This window comes from Chiloscyllium plagiosum, unplaced genomic scaffold, assembly GCF_037043375.1.
Source record: "Chiloscyllium plagiosum isolate Xiang-an unplaced genomic scaffold, Cpla_swu_hap1 HiC_scaffold_34, whole genome shotgun sequence".
Classification (NCBI taxonomy): Eukaryota; Metazoa; Chordata; class Chondrichthyes; order Orectolobiformes; family Hemiscylliidae; genus Chiloscyllium; species Chiloscyllium plagiosum.
Genome location: NW_028270172.1, coordinates 20,695,140 through 20,719,537, shown reverse-complemented (window position 1 = coordinate 20,719,537; position 24,398 = coordinate 20,695,140). Strand labels below are relative to the sequence as shown.

The following is a 24,398-nucleotide window of genomic DNA, read 5'->3' as shown; positions in this document are numbered from 1 at the left end:
TTTGTTTGGAAGTGCCTAAGCAGTAGTCATGAATGATATCCTATGTGATTATGAAGGTAGTCTATCCTCCTTCATCCATCTCAACCTGGCTATAGCCTTTGACATGGTTAACTACGTCATCTCTCTCCAATGTCTCTTTGCCAACAGCCAACTGAGTGAGACTGTTATCAACTGGTTTCAATTGTATCGATTCAATTGCAATCAAAACTCCCTCAGATGGTTTCTGTTCCCATTCCCACACCATTCTTTTTTGTGATCCCAAAGATCAATTTTTGCCCCTCTCTTATTTCTCAGCTGCATTTAGCCCCTGGTGAAATCACTCCAAATATCAGTCCATCAACAACAGTTCTACGTCCCCCCCAGCTCTGTAAGCCTTTTTAATGTCTTTAAATTATCAGACTTGTTGTCCAGTATCCATTGATGAGCAGCAACTTCCTCCATCAAAATATTAGGAAGAGTGAAACCATTATCTTTTGTCCCTTGCCTTAAATTCCATTCCCTGTCAACCGACATGATCCTTCAAGTCGACAGCTGTCAGAGGTGAGTCAAGTTGTTTGCAACATTGGTCAGTTTTGACCCTATATCACCAATATCTGTGCCATCAATTCACCTCTCTAACACCATCCGATAGTAATCCCAACCACTATTTTCATTCTGCTAAAATCTGCAGTCCTGTGTTTGAGATCTCCAGGCTTGACTGTCTCAAAGCAAGGAGAAAGTGAGCATTGCAGATGCTGGAGATCAGAGTCTAAATGTGTGGAGCTGGAAAAGTACAGCCAGTCAGGCAGCATCCCAGGAGCAGGAGAATCGACGTTTCGGGCATAAGCCCTTCATCTGCAATCCTAACTTTCCTCCCAAACTCAAACCTTTAAAATTTGAGGTCAATCATTCACTTATCATCCACACGCTCAATAATCTAAAATGACTTTCAAGTTAAACAATGGCTCCATTTTAAACATTGCAGCCTTGTTTTCAAAAATTGACCCTTTGATTTCTCTGAATTGAAATTTTGCATTCCAGCCTTGGCATGATCCCTGCATTTGTCCCATTCAGGCTTCTTGAATTGATTTCCCATTGGTGGACAGGCATTGACTGCCAAGACCTGAAGCGCTGGGACTCACTCCCTAAACACTGGCAGCTCCATTTCTTCCCCCCTCTAAGATGCTAAAATTAAACCTATCTTTCCGACTAAATTTTTGGTCACTTGCCCCATTATCTCTTCATATGACTCAGTACCAAATTCTGTGTGATAATGCAAAGGCACCATATTAGTACTTGTTATTGTGTGTGTCGATACAAAGGGAGGAAATTGCCTAAGACCTTAAACTGGTATGCAGATTGCAATATGTGATTAACATGTACCTTTTTCATGTTTTAAGGCAATGGGCATACAGTAGCGCCTCGACATACGAACGACCCCGTTCACGAACAAATCGGTTTACGAACAGGATTGTATATAAAATTTTGCTTCAGCGTACGTACGAAATTCAAGGTAGGAACAAAGGTACAAACGCAAAAAGCCCATGTGCGACCACGTGGTTTCATTGTTCTGCTTTGCTACGCGCTTGTTTAACGCAAAGCATCTCCGGCCCCGCATATCTCATTCAGTTCGCCTTTGGCACGTGTGCTGTGGGCAGTGTTTTTGCTACGTCCAAGCATTCTTATGCTATCCGAGCAATGGGAAAAATTGCTTTAGTTCGCGAACTTTTTGGTTCGTGAACTGGGTCCCGGAACGGATTAAGTTCGTAAGTCGAGGCGCTACTGTATTTCTTGCTGGTTGTTTAATATGATCGTATTGTGGATCTGGTGCTAAGCGTGTTATTGAATAAAGGCACAGCTCACTTTCACAGCTACTAGCTTTACTGTTCTAGAGCTGAAAGGTTGCCTGCCAACACCAGCAAATTTCAGGAAATACTTGCATGCTTTATTCCTCACTAAGCTTCATATAAGTGAATTACTCCTTAAAGACACTCAAATGATAACACCTCCAGCTGAGAGCCTTTCTACCTTTGTTCTACCTCCCTCTGAAAACAGGTTGTCCTCCTCTTTCCAATTTCTTCTCAGTCTTTCTGACCTGCAGGTGAAGGAGGATGGCAAGGTCAGTACACATGGCTGGGAGCAAATGTTCTGAATCTGGAGAAATCTGGACCAAGACATCATAGAATCCCTACAGTGTGGAAGCAGGCCATTCGGCCCATTGAGTCCACGCCAACCCTGTGAAGAGCTTCCCACTGAGACTCAAACCCCTACCCTACAGCCCTGTATTTCCCATGGCTAATCTACCTAGTCTTCACATCCCTGGATACTATGGGCAATTTATCTTTGCCAATCCACCTCACCCACACATCTTTGGACGAGGGAAGAAATCGGAGCACCTAGAGGAAACCCATGCAGACACAGGGAGGGCGAGGTGGAATTGAACCCAGATCCCTGGTGCTGTGAGGCAGCAGTACTAACCACTGACCAACCATACTGCCTTTGCTTGCAACACTTCCTGCAGATTTCACCAACTTACCTTGCAGCACTTCAACAGGTCAGGCAGCATCCAAGGAACAGGAGAATCGATGTTTCGGGCATAAGCCCTTCTTCAGGAATGAGGAAAGTTTGTCCAGCAGGCTAAGATAAAAGGTAGGGAGGAGGGACTTGGGAGAGGGGCGTCGGAAATGCGATAGGTGAAAAGAGGTCAAGGTGAGGGTGATAGGTCAGACTGGGGTGGGGGCGGAGAGGTCAGGAAGAAGATTCCTAACCTGCAATCTTCTTCCTGACCTTTCCGCCCCCACCCCAGTCTGACCTATCACCCTCACCTTGACCTCTTTCCACCTACCGCATTTCCGACGCCCCTCCCCCAAGTCCCTCCTCCCTACCTTTTATCTTAGCCTGCTGGACAAACTTTCCTCATTCCTGAAGAAGGGCTTATGCCCGAAACATCGATTCTCCTGTTCCTTGGATGCTGCCTGACCTGCTGCGCTTTTCCAGCAACACATTTTCAGCTCTGATCTCCAGCATCTGCAGACCTCAATTTCTCCTCAAGCACTTCAACAGGGGCCGGTAGATATCAACAAGAAACTCATGGTAAAGTTACAGTGACCATTGCCTACTAGACTGCAGGACTGCTCTCTCATTTGACTGAGACAACTGGTGGTGGTTTAAACCTGAGAGTTACCACACCTCAAGCGAAGGGCAGAGTTTGAGAGGGCAAGTTCTTCATGGTAACCTCAGCTGGTGTGAAAATTGAGCCCATGCTGTTGATATCACTCTACGTTGTAAACCAGCCATCCAACCAACTGAGCTAAGTGACCCCCTGACCACAGTGAAAAACTAACCTGCACATAAAAACAGAAACTCAGCAGGTCTGTCAGCGTCTATGGAGAGAGAAGCAGAATTAGAATTTCAGGTCTGTGACCCATTAGCAAAGCTAATAGGGAGGCCTTGGAGCATTGAGGACAAAAATGATTCTTCTCGAGTCATCAGGGTTACACATGGACTAAACTCACAAGTTGCCTACTTTGTATAGTCCAAAGTGTGCATTGAATTCTTGTACTAACAGCTTCACCAACATGATGTCACAGGCCGTCCAGGACATGTGTGCATGCAGTATGTTGCCCAGTTTGCACTCAAAGCAGCAGCTGTAACCCCAAAACTGTATGTACTTCACATCCAAAATCTGCAGCTCAGATTTGTGAACTTGGTATCTACGCCATACCAAAAATCTAAACTCAACCAATGTTTCCTGACCGAACCACTTGAATTCCTGTTCTAGTATCTCACCACACAGTGTGGGGGAAATAACTCCTCCTTGTTCACGCAATTAAAATGGAATAGATCCATTTCCCACCCATTCCTGCTAATTTCTAACTTGTAACATCATTACATGGGTTGCTCACTGGAATTGAGCAGGAGCATCATGCATAATTGCTCATCAGGTTCCTGTGATATCAAATCCTGTTGAAATGCTAACTAAGGGTGACTAGCTGAAGTAAGTTAGCAACTCCTAAGAAAGACAAATTAGTTGTCCAGGTAGAAAAATAATCCTTTGTGAGGCTAAGTATAGCAACAAAATTATCTTAACTTAGAAAACTGTCACCTTTAATGAGTGAATTACATTTTGAAGACCCGTCAAATTCAGTTATTCGGAACCTCACAAGACAGCAAACGTCTTCTCTGACCCAATCTAAAGACAAAATAATTAACCAATCGAAAACATTAACGCTCTCATTTGCTCAAGGGTAGAGTCATAGAGTCATAGAGCTGTACAGCATGGAAACAGACCCTTCGGTCCAACCCGTCCATGCCGACCAGATATCCTAAAAGGAAATACTTTTGTTCGGCACCAGCATATTTTGGTTAGTTTTATTTGAACAGTACCAATGCAAGGATAATGTCCATAATTTTTAATTTTTATGTAATTCCATTTCACTTTCCCTCCCTGAGTCCACCCACTTCAACGAAAATGGTACCATCAAATGCTGGAGATAAACCAGGTAACAGGTAATTTGATGAGTTCTGAATGGCAGATTGTGCCAGTGAAAGGAAAGAACTTGATGGATTGAAGTAGCGAGAATCTAGAAACACAATTGAAAATAGAGCAGTCGTGTTACTTTTTTTCTTGGTTATACTGAAAACACCCAAATCAAAACTGAATCTGTAGTTAACCACAGTAACTGCCAACTACATGATGCCTGGTTCACTAACTTAATATTTGCTAATGACAACCAATAATAAATAGGAATAAATAACATAATTCAAGGCAATGAAATGCATGACTGTTTCATACATTCTACTAGACCCATTACCTGGTTATACAAAATCATTATATGTTTTAAATTAGATTTGGCATTCTTTTAATGCTGTTCATTATCCATTGTCCCTCAGAGTCCCAGTTTTCTGCTATGACTCTTCATGTGACAGAACAAGGTTCTGGATTAGTGGCGCTGGAAGAGCACAGCAGTCAATTCTCAAGCCTTAGCGAACACCCACCCAGGACACATGGGCAGGGCAAGATGTTCTTCTGTGCAAAGGATCTGCAATTGATACACTAAGATAATGTTCATTTGAGTTGATTTACATACTTTAGTTATTCACCAAATTAAAAGGCAAGAGCAAAGCAATAAGAATTCAGATTATTTCCTAGCATTACCTTTTACCAAGAAATAATATCAGAGCACCTTCTATATTTGTAACATCATTCAAATCTGTACAGTTTCTATTAGTAGTGTCAATTACTGAGATTTAAGCTGTAGGAGTTGGTATCATGATGCCTCTTAGAAATATACAGTCATTTACTAATTTGGGTCTACGGGCTGACTAGGTTTACAGTGGGCAAAAGTGAGGACTGCAGATGCTGGAAACCAGAGTTTAGATCAGAGTGGTGCTGGAAAAGCACAGCAGGTGAAGCAGCATCCGAGGAACAGGAAAATCGACGTTTCGGGCAAAAGCCCTTCATCAGGAATAGAGGCAGAAATCGTCCAGGATGGAGAGATAAATTTATCTCTAGGTTTACAGTGGTACAGGAAAGCCAGTAGTATGACTTAAGAAGAGGCTTATGCGTTTATTGCATGATGGCAATCAGGTACAAGTTATATCAGTAAATTAGGCATTGTTAGTGGGACTGAGGAGACCCAGGAAAAAGGGCTTTACTCTACAAGGTCCTAAGATAGGTTCCCTTTCCCCAACTAGATATTTATGACATCTTCAGATTGGTGGAGCTTAATGCAGTCTCCAACATTAACTGCTTCAGGACCATTATCTTATGCAACATAATGCAGGAATGTTGAGGCAGATCAGCTATCATCTTATTGAGTGGAATGTAGACTGACTTCAAACATTTTTAAAAAGAATTTGGAAATTGAAGAATCCTCTTGAATAACTCTTCCAGTTGCTTACTTAAAATGAATTGATTGCCCTATAAGCTGTGAAAATAATTGTGGTTAGTGGTAAGCATTGTTGTGTGAGTGAATTTGAATACAAATGCTTCACATGCTCTGCCATACATGATTGATGTTGATCTGAGCAGATAATGTAACTCTAGCTCCTGATCTAGCTGTTGTCACTTACTGTTGGTAGGTTCAGCACAACAAGAACCTACCTTGATTGTCATATCATGCAAGGCTACAGGGCTAGTTTGTGAAAGTGGTACTGATGTAAGTAGTAGTGTATTTTTAATTGTATAGACTCAGTCTGCCAAAGGGTCTCTTGTTCTGCAGATTCTATGATTCTGTGAATTGGATCTAAATTGATAGTAAACAAAAAATCACACAACATCAGGTTATAGTCCAACAGGTTTATTTGGAAGCATTGGTTTTCGGAACGCTGCTCCTTCATCAGGTGGTTGTTGGAAGCCACATCGTTGAGTTTAATCTAGTGATGCTGAAGATTGCATTGAAAATGCTTTACATTTTATCGGACTGATGTTTGTCTTCTAAGAATGCTCCAATTTGTAATACCAATACATCACTATTATCAATGCTCAGCAATAACTATTTACATGAAAGGTTTGCACTGGGTTTGCTGAGTTTTTCCAGTCAGTTTGCTTGTGCCTGCCTTGGTGACATACTCTTCCCCAGTTTTATTTCTGTAGTGTTTCCAAATATTCATATGAAGGAGGAAACTTCAGCATTGCTACATTTCATCAGCTACTATTGTGTACCAAATCACATGTTTAATCTGTGGCTTAATATTCAGAACAGGAAACAGCAATGGAGAATATGAAGGCAGTGATATAGAACTAGCTGCAAATCTCTATGCTCCAGTAAACTTCACTAATTACATGCAGTATCAAGGAATATCTGCTTTTTCAGTGCAAAAGGAACACAGACTCTAATGGAAGCAAGTGAATTGTGAAGTGTTTTAAGATCTATAAGCTATGTTCACTATTCAGGGTGGAATTGTTGCATTTAAATACACTTTATTTATGTTTCTGTACTGTAAATTAATTTTCTGCTAACTTTCACAAAATAGAAGTAAAACTAAGAGCTGCACCCAAGCTTTCCTGTGAAATTCCCACAAGAATTGAAATTAACCTTCTTCATTGCTGAAATGCTAGGACGCTCATAAGGAGGTAGCATATCGATCTGCAGTGTTTCGAATTTGGATGATCATAATTTCAAGCAACCTTCCTGTCAACTCGTTAAAGATACAGAAGTAGTTCTGAGGTATCTAAGGAAGGAAGTATAGCACCCATTTTCTTTCAGGCCATTCTTGCTGTTTTGAATAGCTATATTTAGAATGTTTTGTTTTTCTTTCAAAAAGCAGTGCTTATTTCTGTCAGCAATAAATACAGCCATTATTGCTACATTCCAGGCCTTTTGGTCCTGGTATTGATTTACCTATAATTCAGTACTTGATGATTCTGTTTATCAGAAAGTTTCCAATATATACAAGTGAGTTTTTCTTCCGTCATTTCCCATGGGGCCTTGAGCCCAATCCAATCTTAAACCTGGGGAACGCTTGTGCTGTTAGACCATTGAATAGCATGAAAAGATAGAAGAGCAGATTTGACATGTTTGAAGCAATAAATCTGGTGAGCATTACCAATTAGGTCATGTGATTCCAAATCTATTTTCTAATCAACCTGTTCAGAGATGGCCTTACACACCTCTGGAGCAGGTGGGATGTGAACCTGAGCTTCCTAAATCAGAGGTAGAAACACTACCACTGTGCCATAAGAGGCCTTCCATGTTTGTTTTTAACAGCAGTCTGGCAGCTTCATGATTATTGTTAATGTGAATTATCCTTCTATTTATATACTCCATTGAGTGCAATGCTAGAGATTACTAACTTTGAGGTCTGCTGGCTAGTTTCTTTCCTAGTTCCCTAAGCACTACTTGCAGGAATCATCTCACTTTCTAGATAGGACCTTGTTACTGAAATGGGCCAGGGACACTTGTGTCATCATTCAGTGATATTTTTGACCTTGGTATCAGGGAGGCAGTGTGCATCATTGACTTATGCCTGCCACTGCAGAAAGGCTTGCCTGCTCCTTATCTATAGAATGTCTTATCACTGTTGCTTTCTCAGTTTTCCTTCTGCCCTTTGCTCAGCAAAGTCAAAAATGGTATTTTGTACATGGCTTTTGCTGCACTCCCAGAGGAGCCATTGGTATTCTGAACCGGTTTGAGATTCAATGGAATCCTGCACTAACTGCCTGGTCTTTCTTGAATATCTGGCAGTCATCCATTCCCCTTTGGTTGGCATGTGTTTACTGTATACACTTGAGTAATAGTCAAATTTTTTAACTACTTTTTAAAATTAAATTTATTAGTTTGACTATTACATGGAAACTACTTCTGAGAGGCTGAAAATCAGGCCCATCAAAATTAATACCGTATTATTAGCAGAAGCCCAACTAATTTCTAAACGAATAAAGGAACAAAAAAAATGAATTATGGTAAATCCAAACAGCTGAAGCAGAACACAACCGCCAGTGGACTGGAAGACTGGGAGCATCACGGAACAACCGGCAGACTGGAATGCTGGAGCGGGACATGATGGTCGGCGCACTGACTCATAAACATTGATCTGTTATCTGTGAAGAACTAGGGTTGATTTTTACTAGGGTTATTTGGCCAAAGATAGGGGGCCAAATTTTACATGAGATCAACCTTTACTATTATATACAGTATGTGACTGAGCCACAGTGTCTCCAGTTTCTACTCAGACTCTGAAACCCAGAAGTTAAGCTGCTGCAGCTGATATCTTTATTGCCCATGTAAGGATCAAGAAATGTTCTAGAGTTCCCACATGGAATATGATACACATTTCACAAGTCTGAGCTGCTTTGCCATGCTTCTGTTTATTAGACTAATGATCTACCAGCTTAAATAAATAAAAACCAATCAGCTACTTAATATTTGGCTTTGAGGAAGGGCCACTCTGATTTCTCTCCACAGATGCTGCCAGACCTGCTGAGCTTTTAAAGCAGTTTCTGTTTTTGTTTCTGATTTACAGCATCCACAGTTCTTTCAGTTTTTACTCAATAATTAGCCATTTTTCTTGTGCAAAAGTCAACTTATTTTACAGAGCAATTAACTGAAATGTTATTAATTAATACATATTTCTGAAATAATTGAAATTTCAATTTACTGAAAACTTTCGTCACCATGATGTTGCTATCACTTCCTATTCTATTTAACTTTATCCTGTAGACCTGACTGATTTATTCAAATGTGTCATATTCTTCCCAGATGTTGACTCCCTTGAATTTCCATTGTGCTTTTCCACCAAGCCACCTGCTGGTACCATAGACCCTCAGGAAATTTCAGCACATGGTTTCTAACTTTGTCATCTGACTGATATAGCAAAAATTGTCTCCAAATGAATGTCATGCTCACAGATCAGATTAAAAAAAACAATTTTTTCCATCTATGTAGTGTTAACTTTTTTAAAGAGATAGCTGTGTCTGGATTGGGATAGAGTAATTTATTAATGAATTTATTTCATAGTTAATGCCTAACATATGCTAGGTAATAACTATAAAGTGAGACAAACAAACAAATTGGTTTTGACTTACTTTGACGAGACTTCTTTTTTGTTTCACTTTTTCTAAGGCACTGAGTACGTCAATTTAGAAATCCATTAAGCATTATTTAATGACCTTTCACCTGATTTGTGACATACTGCATCTTTAATGAAGGAGGGAATTCATATGGACACTTCAGATGTCCCAGATGACTTTATTTCTTTCCATGGACTTGTAAAAGCAGCCTCATTTGTTTATTTTAAGTTTAAATGAGAAGTAGTTGGTGAATTTCAATTTCAGTTCATACATGTAACATTCAGAATGAACTGAGAATAATTGTTTCAATTTCTGATAAGAGGTTTGGAATAGAAAGATTGCGTAGTTAAAGTTTTGTTTTTAGAGAAGTATTGATCAGGAGCAAAATATAAATATTCTTCTCGGTGAGGAATATAATTAAACCAGTGTGTTAATAAATTGGAATGTACTTTGCATAATAAAACTAGTTGCTCAGTTGAATTATGAAGTAAAACTGGAGGAGTGCTGAGAATTGTGACAATGCCTGGTTCCAAAATAACACAAGCCATCTGAAGCTTGACTCCACTGAGATTGAAGTAATCTCAACCATCCATATAAATGTGTCAGAAATGGATTCAGATTTCTTGGACTATCGTTGTTCTATACTTCAACTGTATCTGTTAGAAACCCCTGATAGGGGTAACTGAAGGTCAAAGGGAGATTACCATGTGGGGGTGGGCAACTGCTTTTGGTTGCAGGTGAAACCCCATGCCTTACAGCCGACTATTTTTGGTTAATACTTAATATTAGACAGGGAACTAAAACCTCAATTCTTTCACATTTTTGCTATTCATAATTCTCAAAATCTGCTTTTTCCATCTTCATATACATAAATAGCAAACTATAACTATGTCAAATAGCTCAAAGCTAGTATTGAACTTAATCACAAATATCTTCTTCGACTTAAGGCTGCTTTGTGCACTGCAGTGTGTAAGTTGGCAAATAGTGGCCTTCATGGACTGACGATAATTCATGTTCTGCCTTACACTGTTCCTCAAACAAGAAATGATAATGAAATCTCTCAACTAATGTTTGGAAATTGAGCAGAGGTGAAGGCCTAGTGGTATCATCGCTAGACCATTAATCCAGAAACTCAGCTAATGTTCTGGGGGCCTGGGTTTGAGTCCCGTCGAGTCCCGTCGTGGAATTTTGATTTCAGTTGTAAAGGGAAAATAGTTTGGAATAATGAATCTACTGATCACCATGAAGCCATTGCTGACTGTTGGAAAAACCCATCTAGTTCCGTAATACCCTTCAGGGAAGGACATTTGTCATTCACACTTAGTCTGGCTTACACATGACTCCAGCTCCATAACAATGTGGTTGACTCTCAATTGCCCTCTGAAATATTCTCAGTTCAAGGTCAGCTAGGGACGGGCAATAAATGCTGGCCAGCCAGAGATGCCCACTTCCCACGAACGAATTTACAAAAAATCCAGGAGTTACGATTGTATGTAATTGCGTACCAGTTGGTAACATTTTTTGCCTCGGAGTCAGAAATTTGTGGATTCAATCCCCTTCCTGGTCATAAATATATAATTTGACTGATGCTCCAGTACTGATAGAGTGCTGTATTCTCTGAAATGTAGTTTTTTTTTAAAAATGATTTGGGGAATGTGGATATCACTGGCTGGGCCAATATTTATTGCCCATCCCTAATTCCATTGGCGAAGGTGGTGATGAGCTGCCTTCTTGAACTGGTGCAGTTCTTGAGATGTAAGGACGTCCACATTGCTGATAGTGTGGGAGTTCCAGGATTTTGACCCAGCGACCGTGAAGGAATGACATTACATTTCCAAGTCAGGAAGATGAGTAGCTTGGACTAGAGCTTGCAGAGGCTCGTTCCCCCGTGTACAGGCTACCCTTGTCCTTCTGAGTAGTAATGGTCATGGGTTTCAAAGGAGCCATTAGAGGACCTTGGTGAGTTGCTGCAGTGCATCTTGTAAATGCTACAACACTTCTGCCACTATGCTTCAGTTGTGGAGGGAATGACTGTTGAAGGTAGTGGAGATCTGATGAGACATTAAACCAAGCTCCAGTATAACTGTTCCTATCATATCAGTGGACACAAAAGATTTTATGGCAGAACTTAAACAACAGGGCTATTGTTTTTGATATTTCTCACCTATATAATACCACCAAGAAAAGTTTTGTTATTCAGAGAATGTATATTCAGCAGCTCTGATAGCACCTGTGGAGAGTGTCTTCAGATCGGTCCCAGCGTAGTGTCATATTAGATTCAGAAGATTCGCTCTGTTTCTGTCTCCACAGCTGCTGTTGGACCTGCAGAGATTCTCCAGGACTTTCTGTTTTTATTTCAGATATCCAATATCTGCAGGAATTTGCATTTCTCGGAACTGGTTATTTGTGCCAGTTTTGTTTAGTGCTTGAAAAATGACTATAATCCTTGGTGTCCTTAACAACAACTATGATTTTTAAAGGATTTTAATCAGTGGTGATGGCCCTAGCCTCTGGCTCGCAAGTCAGGGAGTGAGCCCACCTCTACTTGACTGGATGACCTTAACTGCTTTTATGTTTCCCCCACCACACCACCTCTCCTCCACTGTCAACTTGCAACTTTCCAGCTTGCCATGGTGGGGGGAGGAAGGGTTTGAAGGGGGGTGGAGGTGTCATGTAAAATACCTCCCGAACTATGAAAAGCTCTTTGTTATGTCTCTCAGGGGGGTTGATGAAGTGCTTTGTAAAAACCAGGTTCAGTTTAATGATATGGATTGTGGATGCAGAATAAAAAGTTGGTTGGCTTTTTTGCTTATCCTCTCATTACCTGGCTGTTTCAGCCCATGGACTTGCAAGTACAGAAGCAGGAAATTCCATTATCTTATGTTTCATTTAAGACAGAATTTCTTTGCTAGTGGTTTCTCATCTAACTGAGTAAATATGATGGATTTCGGAGCTGGCTTTCCTACAAGTGCCTCTGTGTGATTTTCTAACTAGAACAATGATTAAAATGGGAAAGGCATTGCTAATAATTTCTTGCCTCACGTGTATGGTGCATGCATTCCAGCAGCTTCGTCACAGTAGCATTGTGCTCATGCACCAGGAAAAGTGAATACTTTTAAACCATCATTTTCTCATTTGGAAGAGAACACTTTAAGCCCCAGATTTTTGATCGTTGTATTATGATAAATAATTGCAGCTTTGCTATTATTTTTATGATCTATGGGATACTTGAACAAATAAAACTAAGGGAAACCCAAAAGGTAAAAGAATGATCACTTGTGCTAAATGGGCATGTCCCCATGGTTCCATAAACTTTAATGCCAGAAACAGCACATCAAATAGTGTGATAAGAAATAAAACACTTGAGGAATTTCATAGTCTCATATTATTGTGGTTCATTTGTCAAAATGTCTCCAGTTTTGTGTACCTGGATTAGTGGGATCAATTTGATCAGGTACCTCAATTGGCTGGATGACTAGATTATAAAATAAAAGCCAACAGCTTGATTCAGTCTTTATACTGGCTGTGGTGTTCGTGAAAGCCTACCTCCCCACCTTACTCCATGTGTGTGGGGTGGTTCCCCTCAAGCTATACAAAACCAATTGTGTTTCGGTCGTGGAGAGAGATGAGTGATAGTTATGGCTCCTTGCATTCTTTCAATGACTTTTTAAATTGATCACTTTGTGTTTGATTTGTCTTGCTTTCCTCTCCACTTTTTTTGAGTTTAGAATATGTGGGGGAATAAAAAATAAATGATTACTATTCACAAAATTACTGACCAATTGTCTAAAATAGAAGCTGACAGCATAGCAAGATGTCAAAGGAAGGATAAATCTGAGAAGAAACTTTGATGATACAAACTTCTAGTTGACTCAGCATCTGCAGCATTGCGGGGAGGGAATATTTGTTTTCCATTACCTTTTAAAAACAGGCTTCTAATTCCATCCCTAAATTTCCTTGTTCCATTTTTCACATAATGCTTCCTTGTTCTGGAATTCCCTACGAAAAGAAAATACTTCTCTATTGCTACCCCACAAAATACCTGCAGAATTTTAAATACCAAAGTTGTATCACCCCTGACCTTCTGAATTCAAGGGAACAGAACCCGAGCTGTGCAACCTTCTCATTGTTTAATCCTTTAGGCACCAACACGAAAGCCTTTGGATCCACACAGAACTAGTTGTAGAGTCTCTTACCTGCCACAAGGAAGCTGGATGGGAGGTGTGACTCGGATTGGTGCCCACAGCCTGGCCCAGCAGGTACCACACTTTTGTCTGAGTTCAAGGCTGATTTTGTGAGTCCCTGCTCTGTCTGTCTCATTGGGAGGTCAGCCCCGTAATGGATGAGTGTCAGAATCAGCAGCATGCCCACCATATGCAAGTAACTAATTATATTTGAGCATGTGAAAAGCTCAGTTGACCCCAATGTGTTATCCATTGGCACCGTCATACCATTCGCTTGGGCAGGAAAACAAGAGCGAGAGACCCATTTTTTTCTTTTGAAGATATTATAGAAGGCTGTTTTTTGTGCAGTGGGGAGAAACCCACCACCTCCAACAAAAAAGATAGCATCTCTCTCCCTTTGTCCTTGCACCAACTGTTCTCTAAAGTGGGCACACACTCCTTGGCAATGCTTTGGTCTAGGACGCATTGGGCCTTCTTTTGGAGTGATTGCAGACCCATATACATCCTCTACCAAATTCTATACTGCCAGGACTGGTGAAACTGTCCCAAAGGATAGGATATTCTGAACTGAATGTCAGAAATCCCACTCCCAAACAGATTAGGTCACCTTCCCTGCTGTGTGTCTGTGAGACAGGTTTCTTGTCGATGTGCTGGCAGACTACATGTCTTTTGGATTGTTGTTTAAGGGTGGGTGGGGTTGGATTTGCGGGTGCAAATCATTCATTCCCTAACTGTTATAGTCTGTCCCAAGCTTTAGTGAAAAAGGCAAAGCCCTCTAGTGTTGTATTGACTGAATGCTGCACCTTCAGTGCTGTCATTGCCTTGGTGAGACATTACATTCTGGCCTCAGCTGGTTACTTGAGTAGATACAATGATCTCTTAGCACTATTACTAAGATTATCCCATTGTCCTGGCCAATATTTACCCTGCCGTCAACAAGTTGATCTGATAATTATCACATTGCTAATTGTTGGAGTTCACTGCATGCAAATTGGTTGCCCATGCTTCCATTATGATTGTGATCTCACATCAAAAAGCACATTATTGTCTACAAAATATTTTGGGACATCCAGTGGTTGACAAAATCATGATACTAACCAAGTCTTTCCTCCATATATATTAATAACTATCACATTGACGTGTTTATTTCAACTTAATCTACTTAAATTCTTTCAAAAATAAAACAGCTGCCCAAATACACTTATCTGACCATGCGAACTGTATCCTGAAGTGCCAAAGGTGTTCATAGCACTCACAAAAACAAAAATTATAGGAAACACTTAGCAGCTCTGTAAGCATCTATGGAGAGAAATCAGTGTTAGCATTTCTGGTCCAGTGACCTTCATAAGGCTGCTGAGGTAACACTTTTTTGGTATTGTGTTCATGCAGGAATTTGACATCAAGAAATAGGGTCATTTCATTTTCAATAAATAGACATACTTAATGGGTATCAATAATTTCTATGTTTTACCACATTGAGCTTCATAGTGAACAGCTCTGATGAAGAGTGGTCTAGACTCGAAATGTTAGCTTGCTCTCTCTTTCCATGGAGGCTGCCTAACCTGCTGTGATCGCCAGCACTTTTGTTGTTTTCTCCTACATTTACAGTTCACCTTGCTTTATACTCTGCTGCTTCTGAGTACCACACTTTGTGGGATGTCAAAGTCAGAAGCTGAGATTGTTAATTCCATTTTGTGACGCAGGCCAGTACTTTCTAACAAGCTGTTTTTTTCTGTGCAGGTGGAGAAATGCCTTGAGGGATCATGGTGTGGAACTATTTAACAGATGAAGGAATCGTCAAAGACCTAATAAATTGCAGCAAAAGCAAGAGATGACACCAAAGGAACGCAAACATGGAAGATTACTTCAATCTGTAAATTGAAGATGGGATATCACCAACAGGACAAAATAATTTAAATATTAATTATTTAAACTCTGCACTTAACAGCATCAGATATATTAGCCAGCTTGGCTACTTGGGGAAGTCTGATATCAACCCTTAAACCTGTTGCACAGTAAATTCATGCTCTACCACTATTGGAAAAATAAAGTTACACATATTACCCCCATGTCACAGGCAAAAAGTACTTGTGGTTTTAAAATAATGCCCAGCATATTGTAATTGTGAGAACGCTTCATAAAACATTACATTTTAAAACATGGTCAACACATGCCAAAATTCTGTTGACTTATGACAACTTGTGTACCAAACTGTAAAAATAGGGCCTCAAATATATTTAGGAGAAAGCGAGGACTGCAGATGCTGGAGATCAGAGTGAGTAAGTGTGGTGCTGGAAACGCACAGCCAGTTGGGCAGCATCCGAGGAGCAGGAGAGTTGACATTTCGAGTAACCTCTTCATCAGAAATGTAGAGCCTGATGAAGAGCTTATGCTCAAAATATTGACCCTCAAATATATTTACAAGTTGGCCTCCACCTTTGCATTAGAACCTACCTCAATACCTTGATTTAATTTCAATATTTGCAATAATTCATATGAGATTTTGAAGGAATTTCACAAGATAACTGCTCATAATAATTTAAAACTTCACTGAACGTTTGTTCCAATGAGATGGCTACTGGATTCAAATAGAAGTGAGCATTGTGGAGAATATAGTGTATTTGTTGTTAAAGATTTAAAGCTCTATAGCTTCTCAGTGAAACTGGAGCTGCTTTACTAAACAGTATCTGTGGCAGTTTGCAATTCAAGACAAAATCATTAATTGCCAGTGAAGTTGATCAAGCTGTAATGTTTTTAAAGGGATGTGAACAGAATATCAGGCCATGATAATTAAGCTCCAGAGTTCAATATAGTCATTGAATCTTGATGTTTAATGGAATGAGTTGAACTATGTCATTTTATGCCGAGCAGCAGAGTCAACAGGTTTCAATAATTTATTATACTTGTTATTCAGGAACTTGCAGAAACAAATATAAATGAGAAAACCACACAAAACATTACTAAGAACATTCAGTCTTTACAAAGGCAATGAAACACTCAAGAAAGAAACGAAACTTTTTTTGTTGTTTCACTTCACTGACTGCTGTGTAAGATTAAATCACAATAAATCCTGATCGCAAAAGTTAAAAAACAGTTTACGTTTGTACAAATGGATGGTAAATATCAGCAGGTACATTTATTTGTAACATTGCCTATAAGCAGTATATAAGAAAGAAACAAAATTTGGCAAACTAGGGATTTACTGGTACTGTTGCAGGTCCATACTTTTGGTTTAAATGGAATCCTGCTCTCTGTTACTTGGTAAGGATCTCAAGTCCAATGATATTTATTAATTCAGTTCTCAATGAGTTGTTGACAGCACAAAACATGCCTGAACACAAATTTTGCAATATTTCTCCTAGTACACAGGCAGCTGATGTGAAACAGAGAAAATATTAACAGTGATGCATGAGGAGGAACACTTCTGACTTTGGGTATTGCATTTTGTTTGGACAGTTCCTGATCTGGGATTGGCTGATGGCATTGGATGACCCAAAGAGCTCTTTTTCCTCAGCTAACCTTAGCATGATGAGCACAGAAATGAATGAAAAACAGTCAAGTCTATTGTTTCAATAAACAAAATTGACTAGCCTATCATTCCAGAACCATGACACATCATTAATATAAACATAAAATTTGATGCTACATTTTTTTCAGGGAATGATCCATATTGATATAAACAAATATTGATCTATTTGGATTTCCACAGTTGTGTCAGTTTAAATCCACTTTTAGGACCTTTGTTTGGGGAACCTTTGCCAGAAAAGATCTTCCTAATCTCACTTGAAATAGTCTTTTTATTTAATGGACGGGTTGGACCAAAGATTCTGCTGCCATGCTGTACACCTCTATGGCTCTATAACTCACTACTAAATCTGAATATGAAGAATCCAGCATATTCTTTCCACAATTGCAATTTCCTGGCATGTTTTTCCCCGCTTCTTTCTCTCTCTCTCACACACACACACACAGAGAATTATTTCACAATACAATGTTTATTACATGTGCAAACACAAGTGTATGTATCTTTGTGCACTGCAGGATCCAGCAGAGAGTCAAATCTGCGTGAACCCTTAATCTGCTTTTATTTGTTGAGGAAAGAAAGTTGAGTGGGGACACTGGAAGAACACTAAGATAGAATAGACATTAGTTTAGCCTCTCATTCAAAGTACAACACCAATTATAAAGGCGTTACCTGGCTTTTAGTGGTGTGTTAAACTGGAGTATGCAGTCACAATTTTCTGATTCCAGGCATCACTGAGCATGAGGTTTATGTTAAACTTTGCACAGCCTAACAAACCTATTTCTCACTAAAATTAAAGTTATTTAACCTTACTTTAAATGTGTATGTGTTACATAACAGGCACATTAGACTCAGAATTGTAGCTTTATTTGTTAGATTCAGTTCCTAATAATTGATGCAATATTCAGGATGTGCTAATCAACTATATTTGGTCTAATAGAATGTGCAAATATAAACTTTGTGGTAGTTAATGAAAATGTTACTTTACTGGAAGTGCAATAAGTAAATGAAACATTACTAAGCACAGGGCAAGAAGCAAATGTAACGTAGAACGTGCAAATGTAACATTACTCAACAAATAGCAATAAGCAAATGTATTATTGAATATAGGACAGTTCCACCACATAGCAGTCAAGAAACGATGAGATGGCATTGAATAGTATGGTTCAAGATATCTTTTTGTTCAAATTAGGCTTTACTAGTATCTATGCAAAATAGTTGTTTTTTTTTGGTTTATACTTCCCAGTTGTGCCAAATGTGTTTTGGCACATCTTGCACTGATCTACATCTTAGGTATTGTTATGGACTAGGCCAGACCACTCTAAACATTCTTAAGCAGGCAGCCCAGAGCATAACTTTGTAATTTGTTTCAGTAAATGTACAATGAAAATTAGCAGGAGTAAGATAGCAAGGTTGACTACCAGGTTTTAAAACAGACAAAAGTTAATTCACAAAATTACACAATGAAACATAAAGAACCCCTACAGAACTCACTCTGTCCAAACCAGACTTAATTATGCTGTTCCAAGTATATACAACAGCCCCAATAAGCAAATCCCCTTTAAAACACAGTACAAAGGGAACAAATGCTCACAGGTTGAAGTTAGAAGGGAAGAAGGAGAGAGAGAGAGTTTCCACACAGCTCACTGTTGAACTCCTAACTAGTTCTGGACGGAACTGTTCAGCTAGAGAGCTGACCACTCCCCTTTCATTGTATAGGTCACTTCTAAAACATGACCACTTAGGCCTGAAGTCTCATCTGTGTATATATAAACAAAAAGCCTCTCAAAATCCTTTTCATCTCTGTACCAAACTATTCTAATTGGAGCCCGGCCCATTTGCGACCCCTCTGAAAAAAAATCATGGGCACAGTATCCTTGAGAAAAGGACCAGCTTTTAGTAAAAAGGGATCATCCTGATGAAGAGCTTTTGCCCGAAACATCGATTTTACTGCTTCTTGGATGCTGCCTGAACTGCTGTGCTTTTCCTGCACCACTCTAATCTAGTAAAAAGGGATCAGCTTTGTGGCATCTCTCCCCTTAAAAAAGATGAACCATCAATATCAAAACATGGCGTCATTTTTAAAACCCTTCAAAAACTCGGTTAGTAGTCTAAACACACATATACACTATACTAACTGTACACGTGCAAACATGCACAACCACATGCAAATTCAGGCCGTGATACACCTGCCACAGAACGCCTTTGTATCTCATATGAGCCTCGACGACACCGGCAATCACATTTTCGCGACCTGTCACATGCACAATTGTCAAATTGAGTGGCTGCAACAACGAGCTCCATCTAAACAGTCTGGCATTTTTGTCCTTAATTTTGTCCACAAATGTCAATGGGTTGTGATCAGTGTATCCGATTGTCTCAGATGCATTGCTGGTAATATAAACACTGAAATGTTGTAATGTCAACACCAAGCTTAAAGTCTCGTTCTCCACGGTTGAATATTTCTGTTAATGAATGTTCAACTCCATGGAAAAATACCTGATGTGTCTTTCTATTCCCTCGTCATCCTCCTGCAGGAGCACCGCACCCACACCCATACCCACACCCACATCACTGGCATCGATAACAACCTTGAAAGGCTTCATGTAATCTGGTATGGCTAATACTGGAGCAGTGGTTAACACAGTGGTTAAAAAATGCCTTTTGACAGTCCTCTGTCCACTGAAATTTCTTGCTCTTTTTTAGTAATTTGGTGAGTGGAGCAGCCATACTGCTAATGTTCGGCACAAACTTTCGGTAAAATCCACTCAATCCAAGGAACCGTAGTACTGCTTTTTGCGTCGACAGTATGGGAAATTCCCCAGTAACAAAGCCAACTGAGAAATGTAAGTTGCTTGTCCCACTTCTTCAACACAGTCCTTCAACTGTGGAATTGGATATGCATCAGTCTTTGTAATGGCATTGACTTTGGCACCATGACTATGGGTGAGCTCAGTCACCGTAACTCACTTCAATTATGCCATCTTGCAGCATGCACTCTATCTTTTTCTGAACCTGTGCCAATTTTAGAGGGTTATGCCAATAAGGATGTTGCTTAATCAGAACAACATCTCGACATCATGCACAATTAGGTTAGTACTTCCCAGTTTATTTCCATATATCTCCCCATGTAATAGCAATAACTCTTTCAGGTCATTTTGATTTTCTTGTGGAAGGTAGCTCAGTAATCTATCCCAATTTTTGGGAACTTCCTCAATGTCCAATTTGATTTGAGGAATGTCTAATTCAGGTTCCTCTGAATATGGTTCTTCCTTCTGTGCTGTAATCATGGACACCTCTTACTTTCCTTCCCTATCAAAATACTTTTTGAGCATATTCACATGACACACACTGTGAGATTTCTTCCTGTCTGGAATCTTTATCACCTCACTCAATTTCCTCTCAATTTGATCAGGTCCACTAGACCTGGCTTTTAAAGGTTCACCTCTCATTGGAAGTAACACCAATACCTTATCCCCAGTTGCAAAATTGCGAATTTGTGATTTTTTTTTCCACTTCTTGTTTCATTGTATGCTTTTAAATACTGTCTAGCCAACTCTCCAGTTCTGTTTAATTGTTCTCTAAAATTTGACACATAGTCCAAATGGGTGGTCTCTGAATTCTGACTTAATAATTTCTCCTTAATCAATTTTAACAGCTCTCTTACATTATGGCCAAAAATTAATTCAAATGGACTGAATTTGGTCGATTCATTCAGACCATCTCTGATCGCAAAAAGTACAAATTCCAATCATCTGGATAGTCCTGACTATAAGCCCTCAACATGGTCTTTAATGTTTGATGACATTTCTCCATCGTTCTCTGCAATTCAGCATAGTATGCAGTAGGTTTGAATTGCTTTATTCCCAAGTTATCCAAACCTCATTGAATAGGTTGGATGCAAAGTTTGAACCTTGATCTGACTGGATCTCTATTGGTAGTCCATATCTAGAAAAAAAATTAAGTGATTCTTCTACAACTCTTTTTGCTGTGATAATGCATAATGGGATTGCCTCTGGAAATCTTGTTGACACATCCATTATTGTTAATAAATATTTATTCCCACTTTTTGTTTGAGGTAGCAGACCTATGCAATCAGTCAAGACTCTTGTGAAAGGTTCCTCAAATGCTGGAATAGATTTTAAAGATGCAAGTTTTATTATTGCCCGTGGTTTTCCAATTAGCTGACATGTATGATATGTCTGGCAAAATTCAACTACAGCCTTGTGCAGTCCAGGCCAGTTAAAAAAAAAGCTAGAGAGCTAACCACTCACTTTCATTATATAGGTCACTTCTAAAACATGACCACTTTGGCCTGAAGCTAATCTGTTTACTGAAAAACAAAAGGCCTCTCAAAATCCTTTCATCTCTGTAAAAGACTGGTCTAATTGGAGCCTGGCCCATTTACGACCCCTCTAAAAAAATTCAAGGACACTATCCTTGAGAAAAGAAACAGCTTTTAGAAAAAGGGACCAGCTTTGTGACAGTACCAATTGAATATGACTATGTTGGACTCCTAAGTTACAGTTGGAAGAGTGCTAGTATGTTTCATATGCTGTGATGTAAAAAGTAAAGTAACTACAATGAGCAAGATTTTATTTTCTAGTTTTGTGGATTGATTGCCCTTCATAGAAACCACTTGCTTCTATTGAAATCAATAGAAATGAGAATAGGGCAGTTTCTATAATGGGCGGCTGATCCGCAAGCCCAGTTTACTGACTAGGTGGCAAGTTGAAAATCTACCTCAATGGCTCTTTGTGGTACGCTTTCATGGAAAACACAGTAAATACAGTCACTCGACTCAGTACGGACGGTGCAAACAAATTTCCAGCACCATTTTGTTGTCTGGAAAATACCAGAGTAATAGAAGGGGCTACACATTGTTACAGTCACCTCAGAACTATTTTATTTTTAACCAGGATTTTCCCACCTTAAATAGTGCTGTGGAATAGCAATTCAACATTGGGCAATATTAATTCAAAGGTTGCAAAATCAAACAAGGATTTGCTCCTACAGCCTTAAGAACAAACTTAAATTCTATCCCTGGAATATGCTTCACTTGAAGTGTAATACTTCAGAGTTCACAACTTACACTCAATGCTTTTTTCTTTCACTTTGATCAGGTTAAATTTCTCATTTTTCTTTTTAAGGAATCACTTCATGCTTCAGACATTAGGATAAAAATTACTCTTAGTAATACTAAACACTTTGGTATTCATTTGATATTCTTTTGTCAATTGCTTCAATGACTATGCTAACTCATTTAAGACAAAATGATTAAAATTGACATTAAAAAAGGACAAAGGGATGTTGCATGAATGCACTAAATCTGCTCTGCCAATTGGAAGTAATTTATTGGCTAACCATACACATTTTCTGTTTACTCTTTTTAAATGAACTTTTAAATTTAGACAGTTTCTTTGAAAACTAGACAATCAGGACTGTGGTAACAACGGACAACAGTTGAATGTTTTTTTTCTCCCACAAAAACAGTTTAAACAGTTTTAAGTTGACTACAGATCTGAATATAACACACTGTATTCAGCATTAATCTGTTCCTTTAGTTACCTTAAAATAGCAAAGATTCATGTCTCTACATGTAACCAACATCTGGTGATTAAGTTTAAATTAAATTTGTTCTGTTTATGCAAATTATAGATTTCAAAGGGTTAATGACACACACTTGCAATATTACACACCAGAACAGCTTGTGAGCATGCGTATTTTCTTCAGTATACTGCAGCAAGGTTTTGCGTGATACCAATATCATTAAACAAAGCTCAATGATCATTCTCTTCTGGATGTGAACAACATTACATTAACATCATTGGCCAATGTTTCAATATTCCCAGTAAATAACTACTTGAATTCCCAATATGAAGTGTTTTTTTTCAATGCTTTATTCACTGCTTCATCTCTGCTTTTAATCAACTCTACGTTTTGATGATCTGAGTATTCATTAAGATTTTCTATGACCATAATAAGGGTCCATTTTGGTGCGATGTAAAATCCTTTGCAGAGTCTATTCCGCCATTCTCCTGTGATAGTGTAGCAGGAGCTGGTAATCCATCTCAGAGTTGGAAAACCAAATGCTAAGATTGTCCTTAACAGCTTGCATTAATTGACACCAACACACAGTTACATGCCTTCAGGATTCAAAACTGCTGCCACCAGGCCACTTCAATATTTAAAAGCAAGAGTGTTCTATGTGATTGTTAGATTAAATACCAAAGGTCATTTTTATGCCTCATCTTCAGTTGCTATTTCTTTTTTTTAATGGTGTAACAATGTAAATTCAAAGCTATGTGGAGCCTAAGTATTTTCTTAATGTGATGTGATAAGAGTTTTGGGATGACATCAGTAAGATGTCATATTGTCAATAAACATCATTAACAGTGTTTCTGGAGTCAAAAAATATTCAAAGATTAGGAAATAGAATGAATTGTCATTAGCATTCTTACACCCTAAGTGTAAAACTGAATTCAACATATGATATCCACTGAGGCAATGCATCACACAGGTCTATGGAAGAAGGAAAAATATCTTTTAAAAAGTTATTGTAATTGTTACTGCTTTTGCAGTTCTTTTTAAATCAAAAAGACACTTTGAGTGTTATCCTGAAGATTCCATCGGAATGTGTGATGTGCGAAAAATCAATTCCATCAATTCCAGTAATTTAAAAAATGAAGTATACATTGTTAACTTTCTCGTACATTTTTCTCCAGTTGTATTTGGTCATTCCATACATAATTCATCATGAATCTAGTCATGGTGGGTCACCCTCATTAAATGCTGACCTCTCTTGAATTAATTATAAAAAGCATAGCAGTTGGCTTCAAAAGGGCTCTTACAGTGCAGTAGTAGTGTCCTTACCTAGGAGCCAGATAGCCTTGGTTCATGTTGCACCTGCTCCAAACAACACTCATGAAGAGGGGTTCGATTAGAAAGTAGCTGTTGGTTTCACTGTGCTAGACCTAGGCAAGAGCTCACTCTCCAGTGGTGCCTGGTGTGAAGGATACATGAGGAAAGGAAAGGGACTGTGGTGCCATTTGCTTGTGATGTTTTTCATTATTGAATATCTGCCAGTATGTTGAGATTGATGGAGGTACTGGGAGGACTGCTTTTACATACCCATAAATATAGCCTTTTTTTTAGTAGAATGGAGTGGATGTTCATCCTGGGCTTCATATATAATTAG

General features: G+C 39.1%; 1 long non-coding RNA gene across 7 annotated transcripts in view; it reads left to right on the top strand.

Annotated features, from left to right (window-relative positions):
* LOC122564460 (uncharacterized) overlaps positions 1-24,398 on the top strand; it is a 133,263-nt gene that overhangs the window by 96,369 nt on the left and 12,496 nt on the right. For 3 of the 7 annotated variants that reach the window (XR_015752834.1, XR_015752833.1, XR_015752835.1), the window contains 3 exons: positions 1,380-1,492; positions 13,636-13,752; positions 15,418-23,598. This is a non-coding gene — a long non-coding RNA (uncharacterized LOC122564460). Of the gene's footprint in view, positions 1-1,379; positions 1,505-13,635; positions 13,753-15,417; positions 23,599-24,398 lie in introns of those variants that run through there. The other 4 variants (XR_015752837.1, XR_015752839.1, XR_015752838.1 and 1 more) reach the window with 3 other exon arrangements.